This window comes from Platalea leucorodia, assembly GCF_965183815.1.
Source record: "Platalea leucorodia genome assembly, chromosome: 4".
In the NCBI taxonomy this organism is placed as follows: Eukaryota; Metazoa; Chordata; class Aves; order Pelecaniformes; family Threskiornithidae; genus Platalea; species Platalea leucorodia.
Window position 1 is genome coordinate 2,479,734 of NC_138826.1, and position 21,528 is coordinate 2,501,261.

Consider the following 21,528-nt stretch of genomic DNA (forward strand, 5'->3'; position numbering starts at 1 on the left):
AATGGACAACAGAGCAGCACATTATGGTGCCGTGATTAAGAAATTGTGGAAAAGAGTGAGAGTGATTTTGGACTTTATTTTGGCACCTTGCAGAGCTCAACGTTACCACAATTATTGGTTTTCTGAAATATGTCCCTATGCATTATTCTGATCAGATTACTTGCATTGCACAATCCTCTGGTGAATAACAGGACAATAGCACAAAATAAATCTCTCTCTGAAATTTAATCTCCATGTCTGTAGACTGGCAAGAAGAACATCCACATCCCTCTGATAAGAAGTTGTATATTCTCCTGAACGGTGGTATATTTTTGTTTTATAATTGTCCTTAATGTAAATTCTCAAGCAAGAAAGCAGTGATGTCAAAGATCTTCGAGGAAAGAAGGGTTGAAATATGGGTAAAGTGTTCCCATAAGCTCAGCATGAAGAAACCCTAATTTTCTTAGTAAACTACAGGGGCGGGTGAATTCGGTGGCTTACAGAAATCATTAACCTTTCCCCTATTATTGGTTCTCAGTGTAATTTGTTTGATAATCTTCTTCCTCAGTGAATAGTCCAGCTTATCAGCTAATAAAATATCCTCTCGTACTTCTGCAATGTTTAGCACATTGTGGCTATGATACAGCTGACAGTAAAGCAAAATTACCTGCTCTTTTTGAGGTACGCTTCTAAGCCAGGGATTGGAAAGAAGCCTATATTTATGGACTGAAGGGTGAGCATGTGTTTATTATTGCTCAACCACTGAGCTCCATAGACAAGCTAGAGAATAACTGTTATATTAAGAAAGCAGAAAAAATGCTGAGTTTTAAGCACTCAGCTTTCACTTGCATGGGTTCAGAAATAAACCTTCATAAATGTGCAGGTGCTTACTAATCCTTGAGATACCCATTAAACAGCCTTCAACCTGCATAAGATCAATACATTTGGGTAGGTACATGAGGGGTTGCATTAGTATAACCGAGTTGCCAGTGGCTGGTCTTGGATGGCTGTTTGCAGCTGCAAAACGTAGGTGTGAATTCTGCTAGGGCAAATTTCCTGCCAGCTCGCTGGGTACCCTGAAAGCTGAGGTTTGCTGTGCAGGTCTGCGAGGGGGGTTGTTAGCATCGCTCAATGGCTGCTGGATCTGCCTGTGCAAAGTGCCGCGTTCCCTGTCAGGCTGGCATACCATCTCCTCTTGGCTGTGAATCTCTCCCCCAGGCAGCCCGAGCTCACTCCCAGCTCCTGACGCAGGCTTGTGCGGCATGCAAAACATCATTAGCAGGCGATGGCAGAGCCTCGGTGGCACGTCGGGGCACTGCGTTAGCCTTTCACCTCTGCAGAGCCGGGTACAAGCCGAGGCTCAATTCACAAGTGAAAATTGGATTTGGGAACTTCATTTTAGTGTCCGTGCCTTTCTATCATGACAACCGCTACGCAGGTGGACATGACTGCCAATTCTGCTCAGAAGCGCTCCAAGGCTGTGGTGGAGCACTGGACATTGCCAGTTGAGATGAAGATGTATTGGCAGAGGCATGGGTGGAAGTTCACCCAGCAACTGCTTACATGATCCTGGCTCCGTTCCTGCTATGCTATCCATCCCGGTACTTTCAGTCGCTAAATAAACCCAACTGGAAGGAAAGTTGGCTTTTCTGTACTGTGTGCCTATTCCACACAGAAATTATGGAAAAGATTATTGAATTTGTGTGGTTCAGGACTGAAGAATAAAATACGTGTTATGTTTAAACAGAGATCATTAGGACCTGTCAATTGGCACTGCTCCAAGGAAGCGCCATCCAACAGTACTGCCTTGGTTTGCATCTGGTGAGGTCCTGGCCATTGAGTTGCACGCGTGTGCGCCTATGTGCAGATAGAGTAGCCCCCTTTTTCCTACCATTTGGGAACAGGTGAGCTGCTGTGTGTTGTGCCCCAGGAGCTCTGCGAATGGCGATGCGGAGCACTGTGCTTGCTGCTGCTGAGAGCATCCTGCCACATCTGGAGAGGTTACAGCAGCTGCCGGAGGCAATTCTTGCGTGACTTTGCTCTGATTTAACAGACCCAAAACCAGAGAGCTAAGAGCTGCCTGTCCTCAGACCCAGTGTGGGTTCGGAGATTAATCTGATCCATAATTTGTTTCTCATCTGTGACTGGAGTGAGGTGCTGTCTCTGGCACATACAGTTTCCTTGCTATGTCTTTCCCATTCTTCCAAGTTGATTTTTTTTCCTATCTGTCTCTGCTCTCCTTTGTTTCCAACAATTGGATTTTAATCAGTTTTCAGATTTCACTGGTCAAGAGTACTGTAAAATATCAGTTTGAAATAGTTTTGCTTACACTGTCTTAAAACTTCCAATTAAAATTCCAGATAGTATTTTTCAAGCTTGTTGAACCCTGCATAGTTTATAATTAATTATCATGGATTCTACCCAGAACTGATCGACACTTCTCTTCCTCCTCCCTCCTCTCTACTCTCTCTCCCCTCTCTCTTTTCCTACTGCAGTGATTTAGGCTCTTTCCAGACTTTGTTGTAGCTGCACATGCAGCGATGCTGCTCCGCAGCTGGAGGAGTGGCTGTGCCTGTCCCTGGGCAGGTCTGCGCCGTGCCGGCTCTCCGGATCACTTGCACCCATAAGGTACCACGTAGCACTGCCTTACACGAAATGGCTCGCCACTGTCATTCTTCATTCTAGTGTGAATTAGGTGGTTTTGAGACTGGAAAAGCTCAATCTGAACTGTTTTCTCAATGTCATTTTATAGATACGGTACTGTGAAGAGGCAGTGATGAAGAAGAGGGGTGATGGTGCTCATTTTTACATCTTCCAGGAGTGCTAACAGTGCCAGCCAGAGCAACCATCTCTTTATTCTCTGACTCTTCTGGCCTCAAAAGGTACCAGCTGATGACATTTTTCCATAGGCAGTGCAAGCAGCCTGGCATTTATGTAGATCAAATCCTGCTCCTTTTAAATTTAATGGTAGTTTTAATCTGGCTTTTAGTGACACCAAGGTTTGATGGTTTTATATGGACTAGGGGAGGATGCTAAAACACTTGGTAGGGCTATGTGAGTTTTAGTGATACTGGATTTGTCCAGGATCCACATTCACTTCATCTGTTCCAACACTGCACAGGTTTATGTGCTACCTATGTGTGTGAAAGCATCCAGGCATCTCACTGTCCTTGTAGAGTGGAAAATCTGCCTCATTTATTCTGCAGAATAACATTTATCCTGCAGAACAACATTTATCTGTAGCCAACACAGGTTGGTTATCAAAGATTCAGAGAGAACGGTTTTAATCGACCGAGTGAGTTTAAAACACAAAACTAAGAAGAGGGCTTTCATATCAGGAAACTGCAAGTTTTGTTAAGTTAGCAAAGGGATTGCAGAGTGAAATGATGCTGCTGCAAAGCTGATGGTAATTCATCCATTCACCTCAACAGGATAGAACTTCAGATACTAAAGAAAAATGGAACATTGTAAGTAAATATATCAGCATATTGCAATACACATGAGGTGACCGTTGCTTGTCTGGTTGTTTTAGGGTATTGCCTTATTCATGTAATTGAAAAATATTTAATAGATATTATTTATAATTATATTTTGGTTTATCTTAGATATGAGCCTTCAATGAAGGAAGGTCATATTTATTCCTTCAAATGATTTTAGTACTTTATAGTGATAGTTTACTGGTCATTAAAGAAGAAATTGAAACTCAGAATCAGAGGGAAAATGTCTAGCAAAAATATATGCGTTGAATTTCAGTATTTTGCAGTGCTTAGCAATGATGTTACTTAATAACTGCTTGAGTTCTGTGACTAGGTCACTGGCAAATATTCAAATCACGGAGAACTCTATGCTTAGTTTTGTCATAATTTCTAGTTAAATATGTTTTATAGCACTTAAATTGTTCAAGGTGCTTTATTAATCTAATATTCTAAAATACCCAAAGTGGTCTGAAACTTAGAAATTCCCAGCAAAGATTTTAGTAGAAATATTTTATAAGTTCCCAAAATTAAATAGACAAAGCTGATGCTTTAAAAAAAAATATGCTTAGGGAAATTAAATGTTTTTTTTAAGATCTTAATTTCTGAAGTCTTAGAAAGCTTGTATACTTTACTTAAGAGTTAGATAAATCAATGGCAAAAGTCACCTAGACTTTACATATGCGTGCAGGCAGTGGAACAGTCTTGAAAATGCTTGAACATGGCAAAAGTCAACATACGTCAGTGAAATGCAGGCAGTGTGGTTGGCATGTCGGAATGAGGAGGAGACCTTCAGGAGAGCTTCCTGGTGGCTATCCTCCTGCCCCTTGCCTCAGCAGCTGCTACCACAATGCCTGTTTTGTCCCATTGTACACTCAGACTTCTGTGCAAGACGTATGTCATAAGTTCTCAAATTTTGTATTGTGTCAAAAAAAAAATGTTATGGGTAATTTAGCAGCAATGCAGAAGCAGCAGTCTTTTTTTTTATTATACATCATGCTGTAGTATGAGTATGGGGCATTTCTGTCCAGACATGGTTGTAGAGGTAGAAAGAAGAAGGAATTAGAGCAGGTTCTCTCCTGTTAAGGATGGCTTGATATACAGAGATACTAGATTTAATAAATATTGCTTGGCCTAATATGCCAAAAAGGTTGCTTAAATTCAAGAGCAATGGGTGGTTGGTTGGTGGTTGGCTGTGGTGGTCGTTCTAATTTTATTTTTTACTGCAAAGTAACAGTTCAAAGTTATGCCTTTTGGACTCAGGAGAAGGAGCTTCTTCCCAGCCTGACTCCTCTGGCATTCGAGTCTTCATCCTCTTGACTCGCTGCCTCACTCTTCTGAGCTTTCTGTGCATCTATAAATACACGAAGGCCAAGCTGTGAGAGGTATACTTAGGCTGCGTGGGGATACATGTCCTTGTTATTGCTTCCAACATTTTCTAGGGACATTTCATGCAGGCAGTCTAAAGGGGACGCTGGCCATGAGCAGGATGAAAGAGCATGTGCAGTGAGCCAGGAGAGTTGTTGTGGCTGCGGGGGCACGAAGGAGCTGCCTGTGGATGACATTCGATAGTCTACATCTCCTCTGAAGGCAGGGAGGGGGCTTGGTGGGAAGGCTGGAGCTGTGACTGCCTTGGCCACAGCCCAGCTGAAGCCCTTGAGATGGTTGAGTTCAGCGACTGGGGATCAAACCTGCAAACGTGGAACTGCTCTTGTGCCAAAACACACCTCATCGTCAACCCGGTATGGCTCAGAGCCGAGGCCGCAGTGAATCCCGACTGTCCGCGGCTGTGGGCGATGGGGCTGACGTGAGAAAACTGCCAGGGAACTTTGGAGCTGGTAATCATACTGCAAGGTCAGGTAGTTAGCTGGCTTTATTCTTCTACATTGTTTCAGAAAAGCTTGGTAAGTGCATTGTTTAAATCTGAAATAAAGCAACTACCAAGCACTAATTCCCGCGTCATTTGGGCATATTTTAATCTCCATTTCACCAGAGGAGAAAAAGAGGAGAACCTGGGGTGGTTTATCAGTAGTCAAGCATCAAACCAATGGCGAACCTGGCTCACATTTTGGCTGTCCATTGAATGCTCCATTACCTTGGCTGTGCTGATTTCTCCAGCTTTATATTGCCAGTTCGTCACTCCTCTGCCCTGTCTTCGCTGAGGCGGGACACAAATCTCTGGTACAACGCCCCGAGAGGTAGTTATTTAACAAAATCTACCGTGCCAAATGAGATCTTTCCGTGTTTCCTCAAATGTTTACATTTGGCAGCTCGTTTGTTCCTTGTCCCTGAATTTTAGTTAGTCATCGAGAAGCGATGAGCTCATCAGAAGTAAACAGGGCTTGTTTCTGCGCAGCGCTGCCGGTGCTGCCCGCCCAGCATCCCTTTGTACTACCAAAGGTGGCAAAACATTCCTAATGTTTTTTTTCTATAAACACGTCTGAAAGGGAAAAAAAAAAAAGAACAATGCGGAGCGGCGGCGAGCGGTGCGTCCACCCAGACAGTTTAACCCTTGGGTCAGCGTGTTTGTATTTCACTTATTGGATTGTTAATAGATTTTCTTCATTTGTGCGAGACATTGTGAATGATGTGCTGAGGCCTTTCTATTACTTCACCGCCGGCGCCCGCGGTCCACCTGTAAGAAGATAGCGTTAAAAGCTGCTGGAGTTTCTACCTCTTGACAACATCCCAGCTGTAGACTAGCAATAGCAATCCTCCCGTGGCAGTTTTAATTATCGGCCCCGGCGATACCATCAGTAAGTGTGTAATTACGTGTCACTTTCCTGGCTGTTGGGTATGAAAAGTGGAACCAGTGAGATGATGATCGTTGAAGCTGTAGACTCATATTTAAACAATTCAAAATGTGTAACTGGCAGTGTCATTAAACAGAGAGAGTCTGACCCCAGCTGTCAGTTACTTTTCCTTATGCAGATTTTTTTTCATGCTGTCTGTCAAAAGAGCTCCATGGGCTGAGATGGGACAGAAGAGGCAGCGCAATGCAGAAGTACTGCTCTCCTCCACTCCCGCCGAGGTGGGCTTTTACCCTAAATAAATACTACTGGAGAGACTGTAAATAAACGGCCGGCCACGCAGGAAATTATATAGACTTTGGCAATGAATAAACAAAGGGAGACTATCAAACAGATATTCGACCCTTCAAAAAATATGAATAAAATCTGACTCATTACCCTGAACTTAAAGAACAAGGCTTATGGTAATTTGGGGGATTCATTACTGAAGGATAAAAATGGAATCATTTTCATTTCACCGTTTCCGCCAAAAAATTTTTGAAGCCATGGCAGATAAAAGAATAACCTGAAGGTTATTATTATTATTTAAATGCATATATGTACATACACACACATATATATTTATACATATGAGGGAGACACGCACACACATCTACGTGAGCAATAACAATTTTTGAATACGGCTTTCAAAAAATATTAGGATATGAATCATTTCCCCTTTAACTTCAAAGGCAGCAGATATTTAAGGTGTTCAAAGTAGTAGAAACTTGTCACCTGGCCAATATATGTTAAACAGATGGAAAAAAATAAATATATGTGCATAGGAGTAGGCAAGCAAAGAATATTTTTTTCTGCAAATAGAGTCAGAAATTTCTAAAATGACAACTCTTCGCCAGCTGAAGACAGGCACACTTGTTTGACTGGGAATTTGGAAGATACTGGCATTCCAAGAGTTAATTTTGGAAACACAAGCAACCAAATGAAACAGTACTTTAAAAAAAAAAATTTGCAGGTTAAATAAACATTAATCTGTGAAGAGAGAGAAAAATGTTTCTTTAATTTTTAGAATGTTTGCGTTTCTCGTAACAAAGCAAAGTTACAGTTGCAAACAAATAACATTATCTCGTACCTGTAAGACACCTTGATTTAAAGCTTTGGAGTTCACGTTGACTCCGTCAGCAGCAGTAGAACAACAGAGACACACTGGATGCTCAGCCTTTGGAAAGGGACTGCATCACACCCACTTTTGCAGATTTTAAGGAGAATTATATCCATTTTGTGTGTGTGTGTTTCTCTACATATCTGTATATAAAAGCTTTGCATATATTTCTTGTTTCAAAGACAATGCTACAGACCAGCGCATACAGTAGCGTAGGCTATATTAATTGCAGCAGTACTTTCATACTTGAAAGTAATAAATAGGCACATATTAAATCCTCTAAGGATTAATTTGTATTTTATCAGCTGTGAAAAGGGCAATTTTTTACATATCCAGACTTAAGAGGTAGCCCTATTAGACCTTCATTGGAAAACAAATTCTGCATATATTTTGTACCAGGGCTTTTTATTTTCTTTCTTTTTCTCCCTATTCTCTTTTCCCTGTCTTTTTAAAAGCATTTCTTGCAGCAAGTGGTTATGTAATTTAATGTTGAGGAGGAAATGAGATGTGTTGTGGACAGACAAACACGGCTTTGTAAAACTCTGCCTCCTGAATATTTGCGTGAGCAGTTAAGAGAAAGCCCAACAGAAAATGCCATACTGTAATGTGTTAAGTGCCTCACTTTTCTGCGGCATTTGAAATATACAGTGCTTAAGGTCTTTCAGTTTTGATGCATGCATATTAATATCATTGCACATATCTTTACAGTTATATTTCCAAATTATTTGCCATTGCCACTAATGAATAGTTGCAGGGGAGCCCTCCCAGACACAGTGCCGTAGCAGGCGGTTATGAGGAGCCGGTTTTTGCATGCCAAATAGCCATTTTTCTTTGTCTTTCATGGAGTCATCTGTAGGGTTGAGTATTTTCAAGTCCTGTTTCTGTCTTACTTGCATGTTAGCTGCAGGCGATCTGCATCACAGGGAGGAGGCCGTCCCTTGGGGAGGGCCCACTTTTCTGCATTTAGTTGGTTGCTTTGAAAGCAAAGGATGCTAAAAAAATTAGCTCTCTTTTAGGAGTGTTGGAAGACTTGTGCACACCAAACAGATTCATAGTTGAAGGCTCCTGTGTTTTTGGTTTGCTTTTTATTTTTTTTTTTTTTGGAAGGAAGGAATGAAGGCAAGTTGGGATTTTTAAAGGGACACTGCGCACTTCATCTATGCCCGAAATCTAGAGGTGCTTCCAGCAGACGAGGGGAGTTGGAGCCCATGTCCTGTTGGTCTGGCTGAGGTGGTGGAACCTCCCTTGCTGTCGGTAAGAGGAAGGGACTTAGCAAAGCAGCAAGCTGACTCCTAATGCTTTGCAGAATTGCCAGTGTCCTGCATTTTGTCATTTTACGCTGGGCTTTCCGCATGTTTTCACATGCAATTGAGCATGTTGGAGCACTGTATGGTCTGGGATCATGCGACCTAAGAGCATGCTTCTCCCTATACATACCTAGTCAATGAAGTTAAAATGGGGTGGGGTGCACTTGCTGTTGCCTCCCGGTTTGCAGTCTCGAGGGGCCAAGGGCAGGGCTTTCTTACTCCAGTGCCCCCGTGCTTTTTGTAGCTGTCCGCCAGAGCCCAGCTCCTCCCAGCTCCAGGATACACCTCAATGCCAGTTCTTCAAGGGTTCTCTACTCCAAAAGTCCATCAAAATTTTCATTAAAGCATTTTTATAGACATGAAAAATTAAAATATTGGCTCAAAAATTACTTTGTTTATGCATTTCAAATCATAGCAAAGTTTTTCTTAAAAGCGTAAGCTGTATGAATGAGCACTGTAAATTTTTGTTATCATCTTCTTCCTTTTCAAAACTCACTGCACATTTCCAGTTCAACTGAATCCTTCTTTTATGAAACTGATGGCAGTCTGGGAAAAAGTTTTGGTTTCTATGGGCTCTTGAAACAAATCTGCTGTTATCATCTTTGCTGTCTTTGTCTGGGTGCTCAGTGCTTATTTGAATAGTAAGGTGATCTTAGCTAAGGTAGTACCATAGGCATGGCCAGCAGTGATGGTGACCCCTTGAGTTGTTAAAGCAGCGTGACAGTGAAATCGTTGTCCAGTTGTGACCTCTGGTTCTCCTCTCATTGTCAAATCACCCAAATTCACACTTACTGTTGGCACCCACTAAAGCAGATAACATCAGCGTTGTGACCCTTCTTTACTGTTAGCTATCGACACAAAATTCAGAGGAATATCTTGCTAATAATAGCAAGCACCCTAAGATTTTTTTTGAGGGCAGAACTGCTCTTCGAAACCAGTCTCCAAATATGGTTATGAGATAATAATAATTTTTGCATTATGTTTTGGTATCCAAAGAATAAAAACATGCTGTGCTATGAATATAGTGGATATAGTGGAATAAAATCCAGTGGATTGCGGGGCCGGTGGAGTATTTCCTATGTACAATTCCAATAAGGAAGTGGAGCTACAGTAAAGCATGTTCTGCAACGGAAGAGCAGCCAGCCTCTCTCATCGTAATTACTGCCCAGCTTCAGATAGACGTTTTGTACTTGCACAAAGGCTGGGAACAGCAATAGCCTCTGCAGAATTGCCACTGGTGACGCTGCGAAGCCAGTGGGCACCAGGATAGGAGACTATCAGGGTTGATACCCCTGATACATAAAGCACAAGATTCTGGTTTTAGCTGATTTAAAATAAGGTAGAAAACAATTATAGTAGCTAAATCCCATGAACGCAGTCAGGTTAGTACTTACGTGATTAAGGGAAGCAGGATTTCTCTCAACAGTGTTGACCTGAGGTTGCTAAAGAGTTTTCATTTTCTTTGGTTTTAATGTGTCATTATTGCTGCACTATAATAATTGCTAACCACATTAATCTTAGATTTTCTTCACAAACTTATTTTCTTTCTTATTAAATCAGACCAACACAATAGTGTCTTATGACTGCTTTAGGACAAAATGTACAACTTTTTGTTGCTTCATCAAAGAATGATATCCAGGTAGACGTGACTGAGCAGCTGATGGCTTATTTGCAGTGTTGCAATGCTCCCTCTGTCTCTGCCCCTCAACGAGTGGTCTCCCTTTCTGACTTTGTTGCCCTTCCCAAAGCCATGGCTTATTTCTCACTCAGTCTTTACTCGTAGTAGAATGAACCTGGATGCTATTGTGATGGCTGCCCTACTGCAAATAATAGCAAACAATGAAACATCCTAGCTTGATATTTGAAACCTATCTTGAAATTATGAAGCAGGAGAAGTACTTTGTTTATGACAGTGGAAAACTATTAGACAAGTACCCTTGGTGCATGGAAAATATATGCTTTTAACAGTTTTACTCCTTTATCAATTATTCATATGTGAAGGTTTTTCTGTATTTGTACAGTTTGTTGGATGGCATAGCAAGCATGCCTTTATTTGTCTAACAGTTTTGTTCGAACTCTATCAGATAAGATATTTAACACACCCAAACATATTTAACTTAAGAAATAAAGAGCCATTCTTTCTGTGGGGTTTTACACATCATTCTTCTTTATTACGCCAGGTTTTGCTCATCATACCATGTTCTTCCTCAGAGGACAGAGACAAATAACCATTCTCCGCAAGGACAATGTGTGTGTTGAATGCATTTTAAATGCTGCACTTTGTTATGATTGCAACCAACATTTTAAATATGCTGCAATCAAATTCCAAAATGACATGAGAAAAATGACATCAGAGAATAAATCTATTAGGCTGCTCAGGCAACAGGAATGTTTGAGCTGGAACATACTTAGCTTGAAAGTTAAAGATTGAGTACAATGTTTATTTTATTTGCTTAAGAGAGGCAAGCCTAATTCATCCCTGTTGTGGAAATCAATGCAGTTACAGTATAAATATACTCTTCAAATATATTTGGCATATTACATGAGTTAAATAGCATTACCTAAATATAGTTTAGCTTTTAAATATCACATGAGATTACTGATTTGCTTTTACATTGTGCTAGGTTTGTTTAAACTATTCAAGAGTCTCACTCATGGCATTCATAGTAATTCTGCCTATAGGCCTGGAAGAGGGAAACCAAAGTCAAATGAGCTTCGTAACGGAAGTGCAGCAACACTGTGGGTCAGATGCCTATAATCTATTTTATACTTTTTGAATTTACTTGATGGATTGCAGGAATGAGATCCTAGCATAAGTGCATTGTATTTAGTCATGACGCAATGAAGGATTTTGGAGATATCTGAATGAACAAATTTCTCTTGTTGCAACTGTTTTGATCCCTTCTGCAAAAGTCCCGCAGCTTTTAAGCTGTGTTTGGGTCAGGGTTTCTTCTAAGCAAGAACGGGAATCTGGGAAGGAGCAAACATGCTGGGGTCAACCTTATGACTGGATCCTTTCCCAGGGCTCTGATGGACCAGGCTCCTGTGTTTTGCACCATGTTTCTCATAAACGGGCTTCCAGCTGGGCTAGAAAGTCCCTTGAGTGGTCACTTACTATATCACGGACTATTTCCTTGTGTTTCTTATTGGTGTAGAGGAACATGAGCTGTAGGATGAAAGATCTTGGAGAAAAAAAATCCCATTGAGCTTCCTGCTAAGAATGATTCAGGTTTTGAGAAGGAAACATTTTTATCCTAGTAGGATCACCCATCCCTGGGGTCTAGTAAATACTTTAGGAATTTCTGGGCCAAGTCATTCTGCTTTCTGGCTATGCATTAAGGTATTAGCTCCTGTTACTGTTGGTATGAATATTCCTTATACATCTTCCTGAAAAATCCCCCTTAAAGAAAATAAATGATGTCTTACATTCAAAGTTCTTAAGTGAGCATGGCTGGGATGACAGATTTACCTTGTCTTACATGAAAAAGAATAGTAGGAAATAAAGTGGTATTCAAAAATGGGATTTGTTTGCCTTCAAAATTGTAGCTCTAGTTTTCTCCAAAGAATCAGAGCTGAGCAGGTGTTGCCTAGGTAGGAAAATTTCACTTAAAGATCTCTGAACTGTCCCAAACTGAAGTCCATTCTCATCCATAACGTAATTTAGCCCTTGACAGATATATAGAGCTCTTGTAGCTTTCTGTTCTTCACAAAATCTCCTGAGCTTCAAGTCTCACTGACCAGATGGGTTGTAATTTGGCCTCTGACATGGTGCAGTCCTGCTGGAGGGTGAAAATTACCTGAACTGGCCAACGCCGAGGTCACCCTCCCGTCTCCTTGAAGTTATTTTCTTTTTCTCAGGCTCCTGCCTCCCGTTTCCCAGCACACGGATCTCTGTTTTCTGCATTTTGAATAGTGCACAGTAGCGAGACGTGGAATACTTATCTCCTCAGAAGTCAGATATTATATTTAAATGTCTTAAGCCTCTGCTGAATATCAGTCACAGGATTGATTTAGCCTTAGCAATATCTGACTCCACAAGTAAGATTCTGAGATTGCCCTGTGTAGGGTAGATTGAAATACTTTGTAGTATGTCAGGTGTTGGAAACAGCAATGCGCGGCATACAAATGTGCTTAATTAAGGAGAGCTTTGAGTGCTTTTCCAGACTGAGACCTCATGGCAGAACAAATATTCATGCATATCTTCCATGCCTTAATTTTTTGGGCAAAATAAATATGGAACAAAGATATTTTAGAAGAACTCCATCCACCCGCCACCTCCCCTAAAGCTGTTACTGCCTCAGACCCTTATGCCTGAGTGGATGGGGTGAATATACTTTATTTCGGATGAAGTGTGGGAAGTTTTGCCTTGTAAATAACAAAAACTACAGAGATTTTTGTGACAGCATTTTCCCTTCCTTCTCTGTCTTAATTGAACTGTGTTCTCCTTCCTGCTCGGACATCTGTCTGAGCTCCAGAACAAAACAGGGAGGGCGGGAAATATAGAGCACATCTAATTCTGGGAATTATTGCCTTTTCTTCAGTTAGTTGAGAAGAAGGGATTGCCTCTGACTGTTTTCCTCTCCAGGAGAAGTTTTCTTTGCTGGCTCGTCCGTGCAGCCCCGGCGTGATGTCCTTGTGGCGCGGCCGTACCAATAACCGCCAGGTCAGCAGCATGTTTTGCAATGAACAGAATTTACCCTTTCACCTTCACATCCCCCTCCACTCTTATACACAGCTTAATTTTTTTTTTTTTTTCTGCAGCAGAAGTCATTTTTTGCAGGTGCAAAAAGGAGCCTTTCATTTTCCCCATCTTAAGAAAAAAGTTAGAAAAAATACGCTTTCCTTACTGAAAGGCAATATTTTGCTTTTAGCACTACTTTATGTGCAGCGTTTTTTAGCTCCTCTAATCTTAAATTCAGTACATGAATGGATGGATAATTTCCTCCCTGTCAGTTTTTTCATGCTTCTGAATTATTTACTACTCCCGCAACTTGTAGCTGCGAGTCCACTTATTTCTCATTGAGCCGTAGCCGTGCGAGAAGCTCCCTTCGCCCGCTGTCCTGGGGGGCTGCCTCTCTGCTGCCAGGGCAGGTGAAGCCCGGGGTGCCGGGCATCCTCGGAGGGGTGCCCAGGCAGGACCCCCCCGGGCGTCCTGCAGAAGCAAGTCCTTAAGTAACACAGCCTGCATCTGGCTAATTTGTCTTCATCATTCATATCTCCCAAATCCTGAATCATTTTGGTTGCCCTCCACTGCACCTTTTCAATCTCCACAATGTTCTGCCTGTAATATAGTGACCAGAATTGCACACAATATTTCAAATATACTCCCACTAATGTCTTATATAAAGTAGTGCCAGAATAACTTGCACTGATTTATAATCCTTACAAATATATATATTTGTTTAGCTGCTGTTGTTGGTTTTTTTATTGCTGCCAAACATTGAACATATGTCTGGTGGTCTGAAGGCCTGTTAAAGACAACGAATGAATCACATTTTCTATATGACAAAAGAAACCAGGACACACTGTCTAGCTTGAGTGGTGATATAAGATAAATTGAAACAACAAAAGGAAAAGAGAGTTTAGAAAAGTCAAGTAATAAGGTATCAGGTTATAAATGAAGTCTTCCAGTGATTGAAGTTAAAAAGTATCCACAGGCACTTCACACCACTTAAAAACCAAATAAATCGCCCAACAGGGTGGTGATAACAACGTCCTGTTCAAAGTACAGAAGCCTACCCCACGCTTTGGGGAGGCTGCAAAGAGCATGACAGAACGTAAATGGGAATTCTTCACTGGTTTTGGCCACAGGAACACGCAGTGCAATGTGTGATGCTAATCACAGAGTAACTCTTTTTTTGGGCTGTTGATGGTGCTCTATTTGTGATGTTGTTGGGAGCTACAGCTTCTTAATGGAAGTGAATTGCCAGCAGCTGCCTTGCATCTGTTTGGTAAGATTCTGTTTTTGGAGGCATACCATTAATATTCTGAAGTAATGCATTTCAATGGTGTTATTTACAGTAAAGAAGAATTGTGAGTATATATTTTCATTTCTGTGGTTCAGAGAGGAGGAAGCAGTACATTACCAGATGATCTTACTGTAAAACATACTAAAACATCTCCTATTCCCAAACTAGCCAGACCAAGGATTGCCATTTTGTAGAAGATGTGAAAACAAACTTGCAAAAACTGAAAGCAAGTATGGTCAAGGTGAAATTACTCTGAGAGGGTGCTGGGAATGGCAGGTCACAGAAGACCTGCAAGTATTTTCTCTTAATTGATATAGCAAGGTTTGAACTCTGCTTGTTTCCAGTTTAAGAAAAAGTTTTTGATGGCTTCCACCTGAACCGGTCTGTGCTATATAGTGCAGGTGACCTGCATTAATGGCCTCGTTTTCCCAAGACAACGCGATGCTATTAATGTATTGTACCAGGTTTTACCTTGGCTAGTGGCCATTATTGCCAATAAATAATGGCTCATGTTACATCAACTCCTGCTAAGGTCTTGGGACATGAAATTCATGTGTGCTACCAATGTAGATCGAACGTAACCTTGACATTAATCAGACAGGTGGAATTTAAGGCTTCCCTAGGTTTTCCAGTGCTGCGCTCGTAACAAATCATGAAGGTCTTCTGCAGTTTGCTGGTGAGGTTCAATATAAAAACTCCATACCTTCTTTTTCCCCTTATTGTGTGTCTGTTGTTTTTTTTTTTTTTTCAATACATTTAGTCTATTAATATGACCATTACAGTGTTTACAAATACCTCTGCCTTCCTAGTGCTCTCCTGAATCCTAAATGGGCTCCTGTTTTCCAAGAGCAAACAACAAATGGAGCAGACCTTTGAAGAAACCCACCCTCGATTAATAGTTAATGATGGCTCAGGAGAAGGAACAAAGCCTGTACAACGTGAACATGGATTAGCCCTTTTATAAACACGGCCAAACAGTTTGTAGGAGCGCCGATGCCCGGGAGCAGCCTGCTGTGCCCTCCTGCCGAGACCAAGGCTGGGCAGCGGGCTCGGCACGGGGGGCCGGGGGCCCCTGGGGTCTGCTCCCCGGCTGCCCCCCTCTCCCAGAAAGCAATGAGCTGGTTGATGCAGGAGCATCCCCTGCCGACCAGCGCCGGGCAATAATTGCCTCTGCCAAGGACCTGGCATTAACCCTCCTTCCTCTCCCTGACCGCAGAAACATTGAGCTTGGCTGGGGCTGATGCCCAGCACGGGGCTCTCGGCCCCACACAGCTCGTGGGTTGTATTTGGGTTCACCTTACAAAACCATTAGTCTGCTTTCCCCCCAAAACACTTGGGTCTTGTCCTCTTGCCTAGCATTGGGGCACGTCTTCCTGCCGGTGTTGATGGGGGCCAAAGCAGAGGCAGCGCTTTGGAGGTGAAAGACTTCACATGCCCCTACCCGCTTCCAGAGCCATCCTTTCTCGCACCGAATATTTTAAGTTTAGGACTTCAAATATTTCTATTAATAAATTACTATGCATCATGTCAAATTAGCATTGCCATTACTAAAAGATTAATAGCGACAATGCGTTGTGGCACTCCATTGCTTCAGGGTAATTTTCTTTTGTTCATGCTTTGGCATAATATTGTATAGCAGAGCGGCAGAACTACGAAGCATAAATTTAGCCACAGCCCCTCAGCAGAAGAGGTAATCCTAATCACAGCAGAGGGTTAGCAATTAGCTCCTGCTGCCGCTCTGCAATGAGCGCGCTGCAACTTTCTGTGAAGGTTGCCTTCAAAGAGGGATGCATCAGGGCTAATGCCGACCGATATCCCTCACGCTTCACAGATAACAAGATAAATCCCAACGTTTATATGTTTTTATTTACTAAGTGCTCGGGAGGAATAAACAACGATAATTTGCATGTGAAGCCTTTTTATTTTAGACTGTGAATAATTGGTGGGTTAGCGATGGTGTATACACTTAAGTGTACATCACGCCAACAGTAATCTTTCCTTTCATAAATTCTCCATCCTAACTGGAGTTTACAAGGGAAGAAATTACTCTCGTGCTCATGTCCTTTTCCATTGTGCTTGTAAAAAGGAGTAACTTTTTTTCCCTCCACCTCCTCGGGTAGGGACACGACAACAAAGCAATTAAGCAACGTGTCTTAGTGGATGCAATTTAAAATAAAGGGTGGGAGTATATCATGCGGCATCGTTTTATCTAAAGGATATACACAGGCATTTCGTACCTGCAGTTTAATGACAGACAGGGAGAGGAAAAGCATCTAAATCTCATTTTGAGACACAAGCTTTTTTATTTTTTACTGTTTTAACAAATGACTTTCACAAGTGAAATTATTGCGTTATCATCTATTTGACTTCATGCTGGATATATCCAGGAAAATATCTCCATGATGGCTCTGTTTCTTGCTTAAATATCAAGTATTGGTATTTTTAATGTTTTTGTAAACATTATATATTTTAATACTTGAGAAAATGTATCTCATAAATAAGCTTTATTATCTGTCAAAAAGGATGAAAATATAACTTTACATTTCTGTTTTAAAGTAATTTTAGTGCCTATTAGCTATAAAGTAACAGTTATATATAATTTAGAGTATGTAGTCACTCGAAACAACTTGACATTTTCACACAAACACAGAACCTTAATAATAGTCTTGGGATTTCATTGGAAGTATACACCACTACAGGATATTAAAATAACTTATGGTGCACTGTAATTCTTGTTTTGTATTTGTCCAAGTAGTTTTGAAGCATGCTATAAAGTAGAAAAATAAAAACCTAAGCTCCAAAGTCAGCTAAGCTGCATTCTTAAAGTTATAGCAGTCTTTTCATATTAAGTATGATTAAACCAGCTGACATTTCTAGTTGTCATCTTTCTCTTCTTCCTTCCTATTAATATGCTATGCTTGAAATGTAAATGCTCTGCATACTGCATTTTTTATTTAAAGCCCCTGCAATTGTTTGCTTAAAATAATGATGCTGATTGTATGCATTCAGGGATCATAATAATAGCATGAAAACAGTAATTTACTTGTTGATCTTAGAGTAAACTCCCGGTTTGTGCAATGAAATACTTTGCCACACTCCCGCACAGTGGAATGCTGCTGTCTCGAACTCGGATGGCTCCACAAGTCCAATGAGACGTCTGCCTATTGTTCTGCATCCAAGGCAAAATAGAAGCCATGAGGGCGGTGGCTGGAGATTCACCAGCCTGACTACTTTTTTCTTGAAGTGATGTGGGAAAAAGAAACAATTTGAAAGTTTTTCATAGATTTTTTTTTAAAATAACACTACCGACTTTATTGTGATTAAAACTTGCCCAAGATTTAACTTGTTCTTTTAATTGTAATTGAAGTGGCATGCGGGTAGGGATTAGGTGAGTGTGCAGATGTGCACAAAAATTAATATGAACTTGGAGGAATAGCCTCGTCGCCATAAAAGGGCTGACCAAATGTTCACAGATGGAATTTGAGTGGACCCTTATTGAATAAGCTAGTAGGGCCCACTTGGGTCATTTCTGCATCAGTCCTGTGTAGTCTATTTGGAAAAGGCACCATCCAGGCCTTTTCTACAATAATTATTCTCATGCCCGATCCATTAATTTTTTAATTTGCATTAGGATTGCTCAGTGACAGCACCACCACTATAAACAAGAAAAGAATTTGAAATGCAGTTCGAAGAAGATTGCATGTGGCTACGTTGATTTTTTTTTAACCTTCCTTACTACGACATGGTTAGACACAGAAATTACACATATTAGTCTTGTAGTCAAACGGAATCCAGAAAATCTTGCATGTAACTAAAGGTCTTTCTTGCTCTGTCAAGAAACTTTCAAAACCCAATGATCACTAGGCAATTTGGAATAAGGAGAGAAGCTGGTGATGTGAAAGGAAATAACTTCAAAATACTACTGCATATAATCAATGTTTCTTTTTTCCTTTCCCTTCTGTCCCATCCCAATGTTTATCTCATTCTTATTTTGATATTGTTTTTAAACTGTTGAGTTTATAAAAATGCATATGAAAAACAACCCCAATCCATAAGTTTTTCTCTTTATACCATTCTTCCCAGGAGTCCCACTGAATTCATACACAGCAGAAGACAGCAGAAATGAAATGTAATCATTAAACTGTGAAATATGGAAATATTCCTAACAACATAGTAAAGCTGACAAAAGACTAATTTCAGCAAAACAGTTTTTAAACAATACGTTGGGGTATAGAAGCACCTGTTACATGGATTGAGGATGGATGTCGTTACCATGCTTGGGTACAGTCAGGGAAAATTAAGGAACCCTTGAGCCTCCCTGCATTGCACTGGGCTCCCACCACCGGATCCGTGCTTTGTAGAGGTGTGTGGGTCACCCTTTCCCGTGGAAAGGCAATGGAGGGCTCAGAGGTCCGAGTTTTTTTGCCAGAGGACTCTTTTCCTCCTTGGTCTACCACAACTCTTCTTTGACCCGACCATAAACATTTCATGTCTGCCATGACAATTTGGTCTGAGGCCTTGTCTAAGCCTTGAGAGCTTCCTGAGCTTCTTAAGCCTTAATATGAGTCACTGCAAAGAATAAAAGCAAACAGAAACGGCTCTAAAGAGTTCCTGTCGGTCAGTGTAAAGCCTTGTTTGGGATTTTCAAAACCAGGTTGTGCTGGCTTGTCTCTGCTGCCATGCAGGTTTTACTACTGAATCAGTCATTACTTCTTTCTTCAGCTGATTAGAGCTGGAGCCCTTTATCTCAAATTGTCTTATTGCTATAATATGTTAGTTTGAATAAAATATACTTGTGGTCCAGAACAATTCTGATTTGGAGTTTGGTTTTACAAACCTGAAAGAGGGACTGCGGCCCATTTCTGGTTCTGTAGGAGTTAATCTCACTGCCATATGTTTCCATAAATTGAAAGCATCTGGTCAAATAAACAGGTGGATTGGATAATAATAATGTATGTATTTGACAGATATGTGGTGCTTTTTGTTTTGAAACATCCCCAAAGAATCCTGCAAGCTACTTCATACCTAGGAGTCATTTCACCCATCCCCGAGGTGGGAGCCAGCCGTGGTTCAGCCGTGCAGAGCCACACAACAGAACCACTTTGGAAAAAAAATGAAGGAGGTTTCTGGAGCCGGTTGAAACCACGTGGGAGGTCTGGACAAGCAGAAGGTGTGCGCCTTCCCAGACACTTGGTGCCAGGAAACCATACCCATCTGTCACGTGAAATCTGCATGGGCACCTCCAATGATTTGGAGATGACAGTTCTTATCATAGAGCCTGGGGCATGGCATCAGCACACTGGGCATGGTGTTGCCAGCGAACACTGCTCCAGGGAGGGAGAAGAGGTTTCAAGTATATCAAAAGCATGATTTGCTGAAATGCTTTATATTTTCTTAGTGATCTTTCTTTCGAGATTCATTATGCTAAATCTTATAAAGACCTCCAGTCCCCTCCTGCTTTCTTTTTGATCTTCCCTTTCTCCTCAGCCTCTGTTTCCACACCGTCTCCCTTCTTCTGCTGATGTCCTTGCAACAGCCTTCTCCACGTGAGAGACAAAGGGTATGAGTACGAGTAGTGAATGAATAAAGTAACTCAAGTTATGAGTTCGAGGGGGACAACAGGACATGTATGGTTAAGTGTCTCTCAAACAGGTGGTGGAGAAGAGGTTGTGCAGAAGAAATGGACTGTAAGAAGGCCACAGCTGAGGACTAACAGTTGCCTAAAGTAAATGGCTAAAGATCCTTCCTATTAAACTTCATTGGCTTGATTTCAATGTTATTTGTGCAAATGTTTTTCAGCTGAGTTCAGTAAAGTTAGCTTTCATTTATATTTCTGCAAGCAGGATTCAGTGCCATATTTCAGGCAGAGTTTCTGTGTCCTCTTGTGTCACCTCTTCTGTAAAACCAGAAAAGAAATTTGATGCAAGAAGACCATACAGGTATTTTGTCTTAGCAGTGAGCTTTCTTTTATGCAGTAATAAAGCTGATGGCTAATTTACTGTACACAGCTGTGTGCACTTTTGCCATCCCATACCCTGGGTAAGGGTATGTTATTGTGTGGTTTTGGTAGCAATGTAAGATTTTGGCAAGAAGAATGACCAGTATTTTAAAAATGCCCAGCTTTTTTTTTAGTTTTTTATGTCCTTCATAGATTTGGAAATAGAATTAGATTTATTTAAGAAGAAGAAACTTTGGTGTTGGTAATGCCAGTTGTTTGCTTCAGACTGGGAGAGTCACTTAATCAGGGCAACTTGAGAACAGCAGATAAAAGGTAGAAGAACAGCCACAGGACTCTATACGACTTGACAACTATTTACCACTCTGAAAATCAGAAATTGCCCATTTGTTGTTGCAGGGCAAAAGAGATGGATACTTCTCTTTCTTACTCCCTAGGATATTTTTTTTTCCTGTTAATCTTTACTGCTGGTGCGGAGGCAGGAGAGGTATTTGTGTTATTGAGAACTGGGTTGGATTTTTGAAGCTCTAGGTGTTTGGTATAGCCCACCAAACTCTGTGGGAGCTACAGGTACCCAGTATTTCTGAAATAGCAGCTCCTGCTTGTGTTTTATGGGGAATGTGTGGTAATATTATCTATTAAAGTTCAGATTCTGGTACTGTAACTCAGATTGACTGGTACCATACTATAGAGATAGTATCATAAATAGCAATCTAGATGGTGAAATTTGGATGCGACTCGGTACTGATTTTTTCTTTTGCTTTGCTTCACTCCCTTTCTTTCCTTCATGCCTTTTTTTATAGCTTATAGTTGAGTTTTTATGGCATTATTGGGCATTTTTACATGCTCAAATATGTGGAAATTTATAAATAAATAAAGCAATTCTGGAATTGAAAAGCACAATAATATGAATCACCTGGCTGTGAAAAAGGTAT